The following is a 16517-nucleotide window of genomic DNA, read 5'->3' on the forward strand; positions in this document are numbered from 1 at the left end:
ATGACGTATTCCATGTTTCCATGCTGAGGAAGTATGTCGCAGATCCGACGCATGTAGTGGACTTCGAGCCATTGCAACTTAGTGAGAACTTGAGCTTCGAGGAACAGCCTATTGAGATTTTGGTAAGGGAGGTCAATAAGCTCCGTAATCGAGAAATTTCACTGGTCAAAGTTCTTTGCCGAAACCACGGAGTTAAAGAGGCCACTTGGGAGAGAGAAGAGGACATGAGAGCCCAGTACCCCGAGCTGTTCGAGGATTAGAACTTTCGAGGACGAAAGTTTTTCAAAGGGGGGAAGGTTGTAACACCCCAAAATTTTGGAATTTAAATTTCTATCTTAGTGTAGTTATCGAAAATTTGGATTTACTTGAGCAAACTTGACTAATTATATTTTGGTTGCATAATTAATTAAGTTGAAAATAATAATTATTTTATTTGGATAATGAATTTGGTAGAGATATTGGTTTAAAGATAAGGGAGATTGGTGATTTTAAATGAAGAGAGAGAGTGTGAAGATTTTGGGGAAAGAGAATAAAGTAATAAAATAAAATAAAATAAAAGGAATTATTTTATTTAAATTAGGTATTGGGATGTGCAATTAATGCCCCATCATCATCTTCACCAAGAAGGAGAAAACCCTAACCCTAAATCGCCGCCGCCACCCTATTTCCTCACCGTTGGCTGCTGCGACCCGCCACCCTAATCGTCGCGCCGTCGTCTCAAGTAGCCAGTCGTCCGATGCAACCAAGCCGAAGCCAGTCGCGGATCCTTCCGTCCTCGCCGCCTGAAGTGGAGCTCAGCCGTCCGTCCAAGCTTTCCGTCAGCTGTCGTTGCAAGCCTAGCCTCGCCGTACGAGTCGGCCCATTCGCATAACGTCGTTGCTCATCGAACGATATTGTCGTCAACGGATCTTTTCCGACTATCCATCGTCGCGTAGCCGACCCGCTCCGAAACTGCTTAGCGTGTGTGCGTCCTTTCTCCGCTGATCGAAACCCAACCCGCACCCTTCTCCGCGAATCGAAACCTGTTCCGCGTCCCCTCTCCGTAAACTGAACCCGACCCATGTCTTCGCTCGAGTTTGTGCCAGCCACCTTTTGAGCTGATTATGACATGATGGAGAAATCCGACGGGGTCGCTCACACTTATGACTGCGTAGTCTGACGGGATTACCAGTTTGACATTGACATTGACATAGACATGACAGAGTGATTAGACGGGATTGCTCATAGCTCGATCGTCTTAGGTATTCCCTTGGGAATCACCAAAGACCAGCTTGTTCCTACGGGGCACAGATTGCACGTGTTCGGGGACGTGCCAGTTCACCACTTTTAGGACTCTAATAGGAAGTTAACAGGCATCTAGTGGGACTAGTAGTGGATCCCTTACTGAGTATTTTTATGCTCACTCTTTCTATTTCCATTTTTCAGGCAGAGGCAGAGGTAAGAACAAGAGCAAGCTGGCGAGTGACCAGAAGTGATCGTGGCAGGCCAGAGGGATACGTTTGCTTCTGCTTATGTCAAAATTTAGATTTTAGTATTGCATTTTCAGTTCTTTCTCTATTGGTTAATTAATTTCTTTAAAAGTAGATAGGACCCGAGTTAGGACTTTATTTTATACTTATTTCACATTTTCTTTGTTTATTTTTTTTATTATTTGAAAATTTGAGGTTTTTGTCTTATTATATTTTTAAAATTTTACAAACTTATATATCCTTTTTAAATAGTAATGGCTTCGACTTAGTATAAGGAGTTGGGTCGTTACAATTAATTAGATATTTTAATTAAAAGAACAAAGTTTTAAGAACTAGCAAGGCTTACCTTTTATTTCTATGACAATTTATTTAAATATTTCAATTTAATAAAATACAATATATTATTATTCCATTTATCATAGTGAACTTAGTTTTAGTAATGGACATAAACTTAACTTCCATACTAAAAATGGGATGCTAAATCCTTGCCCATTCCTACAATATTTTAAGCTCACAGAAATTATTCTTGGTTTCCTCCCTCATAAGCAACGTCAAGAGGCCTTCAACGCACAAAATGAACAGATAAGGAGAGATTGTATCCCTTGTCTAATACCTCTTTCTAGAAGAAAAGTCTTAGAAGGAGCATCATTGATCAGCACCGAGAAGCTCACAGATTTAACACATGCCATAACCTTACCAATCCAACCTTTCGAAAAATCCCAACTAAGCCATCACCTTTTTCAAGGAAAATCCACCCAACAAAATCATAGCTTTACTTATATCGAGTTTCAAAGACAAAACACCATTCATTTCTTTTCTCTTGTATTCAAGACATGTACGCATCCAAAACCCAAAAGCAAATTATCTGAAATTAACCGCTCTAGGATATAAGCATATTGATTAGGGGTCATAATATCGTTTATGACCTCTCCAGCCTATTCGCCAGAACCTTCGAGATCAGTTTATAAACAACATTGCACGAACTTATCTATCCGAAATCAGGCATATTCTTTAGCTGTTTCACCATCCGAATAAGCACAATAATATATATGAATAGTTAAGATCCTCCAAACTCTTACTTAAATTAAGAGTGCACAGGCACACATGCATTATATTCTTACCCACAATGTTCCAATAATGTTGAAAAAATAGAGCATGAATATTATCAGGATCCGACGCATTATGGGATTCCTATGTAATCAATATTATCATCACAACAAACTGAAACTCATATATGTATCATTGATTTAAGCTCAACGAATTCACTTTGTCTCCTTAAGACAAATTTACTCACCCCTATTGCTTGAGTTTCAAGAGTAATAATTGTCTCTTAGGATAGATCAGATCAATTTTCTTCTAAAAATAGCACCCCCTTCTAGAAGATCAACGAACGTAACTTTGTAGATCTACCGAACGTTAAGATTGTGGATAATGGAGAGAATTCTTTTTTAAGAACCCAAGGCATTATAGACAATGATTTGCCTTCAACCAAATAGAAAGAACTTATTTATAGACTTATTCGTGGCCATTTGAAAGTCATGCCATTTTCTATAATTTAGTTATTAATACTTTTCATGAAGTGATGCATCACTTCACGAAGAAACACAAATAATAACCCTTTCTTACAAAATCATATCTTTCAAAGCTCTTTCAATATGATCATTAGTAAAACTTGCCTCAAGCATCTAGTTATGGTGAAACTTTTGCCTCAATTCCTTTTAAAACTTTATAATATCCTCTGGCAAATAAAGTAGAAAAATATACTAGTAGAAAAAGGGCTTACGATGACAATTAAATGTTGTCATTAAAAGCTTTCATAACAATTTTTTGCAGTCATTGATGTGGACGTCATGGAAAGTATTTTATGACAGTTCTCCAAAACTGTCACGAAATGTGGTTTTTCATGACATAGAATAAATATCACGAATTCAATATCTTATAACAGATTATAACTGTCATTATTTATTTTCGATGACAATTAATAACTATCATTGTTTATATTTTATGACATCAAATAACTATCATTGTTTACATTTTACGACAGCGAATAACTGTCGTTGTTAATATTGTATGACAGATATTAAATGTCATTATTTATCTTTTATGACACTTATTAACTGTCATCATTTCACTTTCCATCACATTAATTAACTGTGGATAAAACTTTTTCGATGACAGTTTTTTTTTACATTTAAATGTCATAATTTTGTTTTTAGTCACTGTTTTTCTTGCACTATTTTTTATTGAATCTTGTTTTTCATGTTGCCCTGGCATTACACAGACCACTACAATCACATATGGAAAGAAATGGTGAACGCTTTAGTATAAAGAAACATACACTTTATAATATCGCTGTAAGTGTTGGTACATATATTGTTTGTTACAAACAAGCTATTTAAATAACTATATTTAAGTTAGAAATTTTCCTACCAAACCTACAAAAATGCCTATACATCAATGAATTGCTACAAATATGGCTTCGCTGCTCCAATGGATTCTAGCAAAACCTAGTAAGAAAATAAAAGAAAACAAAATTGATTCAACAATACAGCAGATTCACTTCAACAACACAATACACATTCACTTCAACAACACAAGCACATACACACTTCAACAATGGTAACTTCCAAGCTTGGCAGTAAGTTATTCTTTTCTATAACTTCTAAGCTTGGTATTGTAAATGTAGAGGGTATTCAAATGGAAAGTCTTACATATACGGGTCACAAAATTATGCTATTGTTTAAGTACACAATGCACAATTTCATCACTAAAAATGAAATCTACAAATTCATCCATATGAAAAAGAAGAAAAACAAAATCACAAATACCAAATTCAGCCCACAAACTCAGCTAAATTAATTACAAAACTTCACACAAGTCCAAAACAAACAACAAATAACAAAACTCAAAGCTAAAAATGGGCTTTGCATAATTACGAGCATGTATAGCCGGTAGAGATGAAAATTTGAGTGCCACACCATATTTTTCACAAAAGTATTATGAATAGAGACTCGGATTTTCTAATCATCATGAGTAAACCTAAAAATAAACTAAGAATAGCAATAAATTTAAAAAGTCAAAACAAAAGTGTCGTTCATTCCTTGCTAGCCACTTCAAGATGAAACTATAACACAAATAGTTTAAATTTTATAGCTTCTTCAAAGTCTTCTTTCACAACAATCTTTACATTATGAGACAATAAAACTAAACTACATTATGAGACAATAAAACTATAACATAGTGAGAGGTACGTACATTTGCAAAGGATTTAAAAGCTCATTGATGTGCACTAAAAAGTTTTATGCCCAACACACCTTGATACATATAATAAAGTATGAGGAAGAATTACTCGCTATAATTTACAAGCACTAACTTTTGGAAGAAACTCTCCAAAAACATTTACAAGGTTTCTGCAATGAGAAATACCCAAATTAGATCAAAATTCCTTAATCACAATTTCTTTATTATAAATCCACTAAAAATAAACCAAATTATCACTATATAATATTATATATAATTCCACAAAGAAGTTTCCTACCAAAGATAGGACTCCATGTTTAGTTCATAGTATCCTAACGAACCGAGCCTGACCTAAAATACATAAACATATATATAAATCTCAACAATCCACCCCATAAGAAAATAAGGTCTTATCCATATTAAGAACTAATGTAATAGGTGTTGAAATATAGCAACTCATATTTTATTTAACATCACTCATTATTGCAAGAATTATTATGACCATCTTAAAGTTAAAAAGTTAACACTATATCTAATTGATCACTTATTGCAAGAATAACACCACTCCTTATTGATCACTTCCGATCCAGCCAATACTTTCTGCTCTACATCTGAAAGAGAATCAGGTGGTTACTTAATGTTTAAGACAAGGTTGTGACAGTGAACTTTAAAGCTAGGCTTGAACCAATTACAATGAGTAACTAGATTAGTTACCTTCGCCTCTGTCATTTAGAAACTTCAAAGGAACTACACGTTTACAGATAACTCATCGGTGGTGTGTTCGAGCTAAATCTATTTGAAAAGTCAATACCCGACCTAACGTGTGTGATTTGAATTCTCAAACAAATCATTTTCAACCTAAGAAACTACTAGAGAACCAATGCATCTAACTACAAATTCTTCAACTTAAAGGATATCTAGCATGAAGGTTAACGATCATTGCCTAAGAAATTTGAATGTAACAGGATCACTCGAACTAGACCAGAAACTTTGAAATTCTATCATAGTTCAGCATTTCTAAAAGGGTATCATTCAACTTATCTAAACCCAATCAAACCACCAAACTCAACAAAATTTCATTACTTCACGAAAAAGAATCAAACAAACAGTTTTAACAAAAACAAGAAAGAACAGTTTAAGTAGAGGAATTAACAAAAAACTCACTTCTTCAGCATCACCAAAAGCTCATCCAACACAGAAGAATCCATATCAGCCAACTCAACCGAATCATCCGAGGCCGAACCAGGCCCCGAGCCAGTCCAATTAAGCTTCAATTGAAATAAAACAAAATAATAGCAACAACACTATACCAAACTGCCAAAAAAATGCGTAGCAATACGATAAAAAATAAATAAGAAATGGGAGAAAGAAACCTTTTCTTCATTCTTCTTCTTCTCAGGGTCTTCCGTTTCAAGTTTTTTGTCCTAAAAATCAAATGAACCAATAACGTGAAGAAACCAAGCACCAATTATGGACTCTTAGGGAGGAAATCTATATCAAAATTTTAGCCCAAACAAATAACAAAATTGGTAAGAAAAGATAAAAACAAACAGACCATAATAACATAGAAACAATCAAAATTTTGAAATGTATCATAAACTTATAGTAAAGCTAGTTCGATCGTGCAAAATCTTTCAGAAAAAGGATACTAAACCTACAAGTAAGGTTATTACATTAGCACCATGGACTAAAAATAGTAAATCCAAATGCACGGGAGGATACTAACCTCCAAAATCCAAAAGGATTAACACCATTGAGAATAATATTTTACTAACCCAATATGCAAAATCAACATTCAATTTAACAAAATCCTACAAAATGTCAACATTTTCGTGCCCCAAATTTTTTTATCAAGCCATTCTACATTAATTTCCATTGGATCAAAAACAAAATATATCTTCCATGCTTCCCTTCTATGCTTCCTTCTTATTATCGGATTTGAATTATGGAATGAATATGCACCATAGCATATTTTAACATAAAACTCTACAGAAAAGTCAATATGATTCTTGATACACATGAATAAAGGTAATATTGTTTCAAACTGGACCATGTTTCCAAGTTGTACTTTGTTGAGCTATATGTGGAAGCTGTGTTGGTAGCGGTGTGCCTAGGCTTACAAATGAACTAGTAACCTTAACTCTTTTAGTCATTCTTATAATTTGACTAAGAGAAAAAATGAGAGAAAGAAGAACGACCCAAAGGGCAAGGGTAGAGGTTACCCCTCCCCACCAAAACAGTTATATGAAAGTCTTTCAACTGTGTAAATAAGCATATGATGATTATATAATTACAAAAGAATTTAGGATGATTGTGTTGCACCAAAATACAAAAATACTCAAAGCAAAAGAAATTATCTTCAAACAAGTGATCATATCTTTTCATAAATGTGAAGCCTAATTCAAGCTAAAACTAAGCTACAAATTTGAAAAAACCAGTAAGCTAATAACTTAAGAAAATCAGCAAAGTTGTATTAATATTAAGAATCCTATTAATATCAAGAATCAACAACTAAATATATTAAAAAGCTTGAGAAATTGCATAATGTTGACAGGAATAGATTTCTTATATGAAGATGAGCTTCACTATATCTAATGTTTTCATATGTTTTATACTTCATTGTTTGAGAAATTGAAAGACATATACCTCACCAGGGTGTATGACAGTCTTGTACTTCTACACAAATGGTGAGCGTGCTTCTTCACAATCTTCTTATATAGAAGAAATACCGTCAATCATTAGAGGAAGGAATATAACGAATACATCAAGGAATATAACAAATAAAAATAATAAAACAAGTATGAACAACCAAGTGCATAAAAAAATTAATAAAACAAGTCAGCTGGAACATGAATAAGAAAGAAAAAGATATGAATTTTTTTCCATAGCATTGGATAGCAGAAAATATCCATTCTCAAATTGTTTTTGTCTAGACTCCATCTTTGTAATATCTGGCTTATAGCCTAATACTTCAGACATAATATATGTATATTTATCTAGAGTACATTACTTATGCAATGGACTAAAAATGCTTTCATCTAAAACACTTCCACAAAACATTTACATTTACAAATGACAACCCAACCTTGTGCTTGAAAATCAATACAGCTGAAAAAACACGCATTTTATTAGACATTATTAATACTCAAGCTCTTCCTCTCTATATTGATTGCCAACTCTTTTATTAATTTCTCAATTGCCTGCCAAACAACCCCAGTCTGGAGAGTTAGGATCCCCATTCAATTCTAACTCTTCTAAACCCTATACACTAGATAACCTTACTCGTTGCAAGCAAGAGAATGATTAAGAGGCGGATGAAGGCAACAAGTCTATTCAAAGAAATGTAAAGGTGAAAAATGTTGGCTAACGTACCAGTCCTCATGATGAACTATTTTTCCTTCAACAACATACAACTTGACGATCATGGATTCCAAATCTATGTTTCTTCCCAAAAACTTTAGTGTTGCTTCTTATTGACAATAATTTGTGTTCAAAATTGAAACTCTCATCAACTGTAAACATTAATAAATTGATAATAGAAACTAGAAAGAAAACAATAATAGTGACTGTGCTTGGTCATGCACCTCGTGTTTTTTAGGGGAAATAAGTCTTTCTTTGAAATCGTATTCCACAATTCTTGATTCACTGAAGACCTGAGAAATACCAAACAAAAAAAAAAAACCCTAAAAAACTGCAACAAGAAGTAGAAAATTATTTAACGGGTTTTGAAGAAACCATAAAATGGAAGCAAAATATCAAATGGGTTTTGATTTCTAAGTAAAGGGGTATATGAAAAAAAAAAAAAGCAGAAAATCAAAGAAATAAAAACCCAATACTAAATCTGAACAAAAGAGTTGAAGAAACATAAAATGGAAGCAAAATTTGAAATGGGTTTTGGGTTCAAAGAAAAAGAAGATAGAAAATGGAATGAAGAAGAGAAAAAAGAAAGAATACCTTTGAGTTTCTGAGATTGCCTTCATGGCATTGAAATTTGAGGGATTTGATTTCTTTTTGTGGGGCACTCATCTATTAAGTAAACGAATTGAAAACCGATAAGTTTTAGATTATGGAAAGGGCTGCAAGAATTAATGACTTTTTAACAAGGAAGATGATGAATACCCAAACTCGTCAAAAATTCTTTTCGGGCCGAAACTCCAGCTGCTCCTTGACAAGTAGAGGAAACATGTATCCTTCATAGAAAGTGTCATAGGTTTTGCTCTTGAAACTCCAACTCCCCAATTCACCCTACAAATCAGATTTCAAGTTTAGCATTCCCATCTGAAACAAGAAGCAATTTTCAACCAAGATAAATACAAACACTAGTTGACTTTTTCTCCTTCAGATTGGATCACCATCGGGTTCAGTTCCATGTTCTTTACCACAATTAGTGTAAACTCGGTCTAATATTCCATTTCCTAATCTTAAAACATTATTAATCAACTTTCAAATAATAGCAACCCAAAACTACTCAAAACAACAGAAACTTTTACCACTTTTTACAACTAATGTCCCAACTTTCTACATCAAAGATCCAAATGTCCCAATACCCCAAGAAGCATTCTATCCAAACCCATGAATCCAAAAACCTAATTAAATTAAACTAAAACGCTAAAACTCAATAACATAAATTTAAGGCAATGTTATATGTCGTATTTCAATGCACACTGTAATAGGGAGGAGAAAACTGAAGAACGGAAAATGAAGAAAATCCTAACCTGATGAAACGCTGCCGACGGTGAGCGAGGAACACGAGGGACGGATAGCTGATTGGATCCTTGAATGGGCGGTGGAACATGAAACTCCTCTGATGGCCGGCATTTGGATTACTTGAGAGTGGAGTTCGGTCCTCTTATATCAAACGGAGATGGTCAGCGACATTTACAGAGGGTGGAGTTCGTGTGTTTGATGGCCGACAGCGTTTGAAGGAAATTGAGAGGTGTGCGTGAGGTTTATCGTAATGGTTTGAGGAAAGCAAGGGTCAACGGCTTTGAACGAAAGGAAAGGGAGACGAAGAGCGTAAGGGTTTTTCTTTTTCTATTAAAATGTATTTTAATTAACTTTTTCTTTTTCTATTAAAATGTATTTTAATAACTTTATTTTAATAAATTTAAATAATAAAATATTTTTATTAATTATTTAATGAATTTACCTTTTATAACAATAAATAATTGTCATGTATAAGTGTAATATGAAAATAGCGTTTATTCCCGCCAAAAACGCAAATTTTGACATTTAGAATTGATGACATTTAAAAAATATTTGTAATTGATGACATTTAAAAATTGTCATCGATTTATGACACTTAAAAACTGTCATAAATTCTTCAAATCCGACAAATTCCGCCTTTTCCCGTCAAAAACGTGTTTTTTGACCTTTGATGACAGTTATTTATCTTCCTTCCTTTCAATTTGGGATGAAACCAACTGTCATAATAGATGGTTTTTCTTGTAGTGATAAATGATAGCTTCAAGCTCAATTTCTTCGTCATTATCGAACCATTTTCCATCTATGTCAAAAAAAAATTCGATTTTGTTCCTCTTCGATCGTCGGTTAACCCGAGAATGGAACCATTTGGTGTTCCTATCACCCCACTTAAGCAACTCTTCAGAGGACCTAATTTTCCAATACTGCTCCTGTTCAACAACTAACAAGGCTTCGATATCCTTCTCTATGCTAATAATAAACTCATTAGTGGCGTTGTTGTCCCCATAGTCTAAAGAGTTGCCTTTGCACAATATCTTTACACTCCTCGAATTTAATCCAACTATCTTCAAATCTAATAACTCCTCTAAAAGTTGTTTGTAGATTTTAATATAATTTAATCTCTACAACTATACTTTTGTTTACAGAATCTTCGCATCCACAATTTTACGTATTTAAAGAAATTACCTAATTTATATTATTTCAGCTATGTTTAAATTAATATTGTAACATGTTGAATCCGTCCAAATGAATTTTGCAATAAATAGGTTGATATATTAGTTTGAACAATATATAAATAACACGTGTAAAAAGGAAAATTAAAGGAAAATGGTAAAAGAATGACAAATTCTACCAAATATTTATAAAATATATCAAAATTTTAGATTCTATCAATGATAGTTATTGATAGATACTCGTATTTTTCTATCAGTCATATTGATAGACAATAATAGAAGTCTATCAATATCTATTATATCGGTAGAATTTAAAATTAATATTAGTTTATTTTACTATATTTCAAAATATCTCAAAATTAAAATTAAATTAATTTAAAAAAATGTTATTTTTAGAAAAATAAGATGATTATTAACCAAGTTGATCTAAAACATTATTATTAATTAAAAAAAAAAACAGAAATCCTAACTCATCTCAACCCAACATGATTTTGCATCTCTTCCTCCAACTCACATCAAAAGAATATCGAGATATATATATAATTAAAGAAAAGAAAAATATGACACATGACAATTTATGATTGGATAATTTAGTAGAATGCACAAAGATAAGTATATTGAGATAGGCATTAATATTTCCATAAATAAATAAATAAATAATTCTATTATATTGTATATTATATATTTTTTTTTGGTAAGTCCTTGTTACCATGACATTCAAATTAAAGCCTAAGTCTCCTCCTCCCTCTCTTCTTCCACAATGAGAATATTAAACTTCAATATCAAAACACGGATGTAGCAGATGATATGGACAAATATTTTAATTCTTGTTAACATTTATTTTTATATTATCCGTAAGATTTCCATATTTTGATCAATAAAGGTTGTAAGTCCCCTTGAATAGATTAATAGGAACAATCAAAAGTTTAAAAAATTGACAAATATTATAATCATTGTTAACAATAATTCAAAAAATATATATATATATATATTGTTTTTGTTGTAATTCTTTTATTTGATTGGATATCTTAATGTACCTACTGTTTAACAGGTAACTAAAAAGGGAAGAGAGGGAAATTAGGAATGAATTTTTGTTGAAATAGCTTTATGATATGGGCATTTGATGGCCTTCTTCCTTTCTATTCTCTTTATAAAAGGTATTGCAAAAGACATCATTATTTCGATTAAGAACTCAAGTTTATATATCTGACTTTCATCCTCTCTTTCTTTTCGTTAATTTAGTGGTCCAATAATCGTCTGTATGTCTCTCTTTAAAAACAAACAAAAAAATAATAATAAAAATGGCAAAGTTTTTCTTAGCTCCAAGAAAAATCCACAAGAATTTCTCTTCTCCCAAAATCAGTGTGATAATATATATTTCAAAAAACTCCAAAGTTAATAATGACAAAGAGGCATTAATCATCAGCTGCCCACACATTCAAAATGGCTCTTCATCTCAGCAGAGATTGCAGGACTGGGACTGCCCCCAACAATAACTCTCTGCTTTATCTTTTTGAACTTCTTTGCTTTTTTTTTTTCTTTTTTTTTTTTTAAAAAAATAATAATAAATCACTGAACAATTTCTTTTTATATATTTATGAAAGAAAATACTTCTTTTCTTAATTAAGTTTTTTATTTAATTTTTATTTGGTTTCTACATATTTAAAAAAATTTAACATTTTATTCTTGAGATAACACTACCGTCCATCACTTAACAAAGATGACTCGAACGATGATCGGACTAAGTTTAAACCAAAATAGATTTGGGTTGAAGGGGTGTTTATTTATTTATTTTTACTTTTGTTAGATTTGTATTTTTGTGGTTTGGATATTTTTGTTTCTCTTTCTAAAAGTTGTTTATATATATATTTTGAAAATTGTCTCTACCAACTGTGATTTAAATTACATCAGAAGAAGAAAAAGTTTAATATTCTTCAAATACTCCTTAGAAAGGTTTGGTTTCTTTTTATAATGAGATAAACTTGATGTATGCATGTAGTGTAGTTGATGACAGTATTCTTTCAAAGAACCTTTTGGCTTTTAGGTTGAAAGTTGTTTGCTTAGTCAACAAGTTAGAGAAGTTGATTATGACTAAACCAGAACCAAAAATCCAACACACTCTATGTGCAACTAAGCCACAAAGAAAAGGTTTGTGGTCTCCTTCCTTTAGGTAACTAAATTTTAAAGTTAATCCTTAAAAAAAAAAATGAACTGTTAGGAAAAGTAAAATAGAATTCTACTATGTTTCTAAATTTTTATAAATTACATTTTAAAAACTCGACAACTAAATATATATATTTTAAAAAACATCAATACCATAGAAAAGGTTTTCACACGATGGAAACTTAGAGATTATAAATAAAACAAAATTTGACATTAAATTAAAGTAGGGTGGCAAGTGTAGTAAAATAAAATAAAATAAAAAAGAAATATAGTTAGAGATACAAAATGAAACCGTAAGATCTAAGAATACTCGATTAAACTCACCACATTCCCACACCCACCGACCATATAATTTTGCATTTCTAGGAATAATAAAAATTAACAAAGCTTTCCAACTTTTTGCTTTTTTCTTTCTTTCTTTTTTTTTCTTCCTCTTTGCCTTAGGGTCCACGAAAGTATTTAGACTACTTCTAAATTTTGTCCCTAGAAAAGAAAAAAAAAAAAACATATTTATTATTTATTTTTCTAAACAGTAATTATCTTTTTCTTTCTTTTTTTTTCTTTTTCTAATCTGTCTTTCAGTTGTTTTAAGGGTTTTTCCAAAGTTAGAAACATAAAAGGGCTCTGAAATCAGCAACCAAAGAACTTTCCAACAACACACCCAGTAACCCATTTTTGTATTTTTTTTTACCTTCACCAAATCCTATGCATTTTGGACTCACTCTTCATTGATTCTACGCAAGCAGTGAAAAAGAAAATTAATTTTTTTGAGTGAGAGAGAAAGAAAGATGCAAACTTTGGAGTGAAAAGAGAAAACCCATTAACCCGGAAACCTTTTTATTTTGTTGCTAAGAAAAAAAAATGAAATTGAAGAACATTTCAGAGCTCATAAGTTTGTTTTTTCTTCTTATTCTTTTTCTTCTTCCCTTCAATATTGAAAGAATAATACCCACCTCCGCCATCGCTGCCGACGTAGATGCCGATTCCAATGTCCCCACCACTGCCACCGTCTTCCGCCCGAAAGACCACCACCACGACGGTCACGCTGCCGTGTTTGGCGCTCAGAAGAGAAGAGTCTACACTGGCCCAAATCCTCTTCATAACAGATAAGTAATTGAAGAAGCGGGGAAAAAAAAAAAAAGAAAAAGGAATTAAAATTTCTTCCTTCTTCATATATTCTTTTTTTATTTTACTTTTCTAGTAATATTTTTTTTGGGTTGAAAGTGAAATATTCTTCTTCTTCTTCTTCTTGCTCTTCTTGGTTGTACTCTCTGATGGAAAAGAGAATGATTATTGTTAATTATTTTATGTTGAAGTTATAATCCTCCCTATATATATATGTAAACGAGATTTTGTTTAGCAAAAAGTATATATAATAGTTTTCTGTTTGTAATTAAAAAGATTGAAATCAATGAATTATTTTGGTTTGGTTTGGTTATTTTATTTTATTTTTAAATTTGTTCCTCGTTTGAGGGTTTACATTAAATTGATGAAATGTCGATTCTTCTTCTCTCGTTAGGGTTTTAATTTTTCAAGAGAAAATTTCCTGGAATTTTATATTTTTTTATTCATTTCTTTTTTTTCAACTGAGAAAATTTGATCAAACGAGTGCATTATATATAAGTATATATGAATGAATTTACATGACACAAGTTTGAATTTTTGAATGGTCTCAAACATGATTTTTTGGTTAGGGAATTAATTATAAAGTAATATTGCTACAATTTTTTTTTTTTTTTTTTTTTTTGGAAAATGTAAGAGTAGTTTAATTTGGAGAATTCCTAAAAACCCATTCCCCATCCTTCTTAATTTCTTTGTATAAAATGATTGCCAAAGGACCCACTTCTTTGATCTTATAATATATTTTCACCCTCCACCATGTCATGTCCACCTCTATAAGAAAAGATAAACTAAACCACACATATATGTATATATTTAGTAATTCATGAAAATGTCGAAGTTTTCAAAATTAATTTGATTTATTTATCTTATATAAATAGTTAAACGATTCACAATATTTATAAAATATATTAAAATTTTAAAGTTTATTAGTGGCAGAAATAGTTAGCAATTTTACCATTTAAAATAAACTTTATTTTGAAAATAAATGTTTGTTGGATTATAAATTCAATTATAACCAAATCATTTGAAATGCATCTATAATTATGTTATAATATAATAACGTTGCATTCTTTATTGAGCCCAAGTCTAAATCTCTGTTCTTTACTCTTTTGAGGGAAAATAAAAATCAAGAGTAGAAGAAATATTATCACTATACATTAATTGGAGAAATCATTACCAATGATAAAGTAATGTTAAAAATATTTTCAAAATATTAGTAAAACTTAAAATAGAAACCGCTACCTATCATTAATAAAATTTAATTTTATTGATATTTTAAATGATAAATTCTAAAATAATTTAATATATTTTATAAATATGTTAGTTGATTTTTCTATTATTAAAAATGTCTCATTTAATTATTAGATATAATTATTTTTTAAATAAATGACAGTTAGATTTAAAATATTAAAAATTAACCCACATAATAATTTTAGTAAAATATACATAATAATACAAAATATTTCAAATGAGACTAAAAAAAGAAGAAGGAAGAATAGAAAGTGTTTTTCATTGAAATGATTATGATTGTGTACACAAAAAAAAGAAGAAGGGTGCTCAAGGCATTGTGTGTTGGGGGGTGGTGATTGAAATTCGAATGGGTTTTTCTTTTTCCTTATCTCTTTTACTGTTTCTTTTTATTTGAAATAAATGAGTAGGAAAGAACAATGATGATAAATTGGAAAGTTAGCTAAAGAGTGAGAATGGGAAATTACTTTGTTTTTGTTCTATTTTTTTCATCTTTTTCAACTTTTCTTTTTGCTATTTGACCATTTGATGGGGGTTTTTTTTTCCTCTTTCCTTTCATATCTCAACATGCCTTCATCTTCATGTTTGAGTATCCCATTCTCACAAAGAATGAATTAAAATGAGACTGATTTAGCTTTATGTATGATTTGGGTCTGATAAGGATGTATTAAGAAATTGATTCGACTCAATTATTAATTGTTTTTTTAATGAAAATAAATATTGAATTGTTTTCTTCTAAATGAATATTCCTATCTTATAAAAACAATTATCGAGATCAACTAAAAAAATTGTCATAACCAATTTAAATTGATCGAAATAAAAAATAAGTTTAATTTGAACAGAATTTAACTGTTTTATATACTTACATAAGATGTTCGAACAATCTTAATGTTGGTTGGGATCACCAACTACGTATAAGTTAACTAATTGCTCGAATTTCTTATTGTGTACTAAAAATTAATGAAAATAATAATTTCTGATACAAATTAAAAGATAAATTTTGTCGTAGAAACTAAAATATACCCGTGAAGTTCACTAAAATTTTGAAAGTTAAACTATTAAAGTAATTAATACCAAGAGGAAAATAACTTGCTCAAACCTTTATCGATAAGAATGGACACTATAAATACCTAAGGAGCTTACAAATAAGTGGGAAAGTTTTAAGAAAACTACGTACCAAGCAAAATAACAAGGATATTTAAAAATATAACTAATTCTTGTTATATCCCAAAACTCCCCTTCACATAATATGTTTAAGACACCCATCTTGGACATTAAGAGCGTGAATGATGAGGAAGATTACACTGCCTTTGTGAAAATACCACCCAATTGGAAATGACTGCAAATGGGCATCAACTTGATGTTGTCTTTTCTTACACGATCTCTTACGAAACAACAA

The 16517-nt window shown here is 31.1% G+C and overlaps 1 long non-coding RNA gene across 10 annotated transcripts; it reads right to left on the reverse strand.

Moving 5' to 3' along the window:
- Positions 1-3780: 3780 nt before the first annotated feature.
- On the reverse strand, positions 3781-9732 carry LOC103495835 (uncharacterized). 10 transcript variants are annotated; one of them, XR_007822782.1, is made up of 11 exons: positions 9425-9732; positions 8829-8954; positions 8664-8735; positions 8294-8362; positions 8082-8221; positions 7356-7417; positions 6083-6133; positions 5874-5977; positions 5008-5320; positions 4819-4879; positions 3781-3976 (listed from the first exon to the last, which is right to left on the reverse strand). It is a non-coding gene; the product is annotated as an uncharacterized LOC103495835 (long non-coding RNA). The 10 variants fall into 10 exon arrangements; XR_007822779.1 differs by having other exon boundaries at positions 4725-4879; XR_007822784.1 differs by lacking the exon at positions 4819-4879.
- Between the last annotated feature and the right edge of the window lie 6785 nt (positions 9733-16517).

This window comes from Cucumis melo, chromosome 8, assembly GCF_025177605.1.
Source record: "Cucumis melo cultivar AY chromosome 8, USDA_Cmelo_AY_1.0, whole genome shotgun sequence".
Taxonomy (NCBI): domain Eukaryota; kingdom Viridiplantae; phylum Streptophyta; class Magnoliopsida; order Cucurbitales; family Cucurbitaceae; genus Cucumis; species Cucumis melo.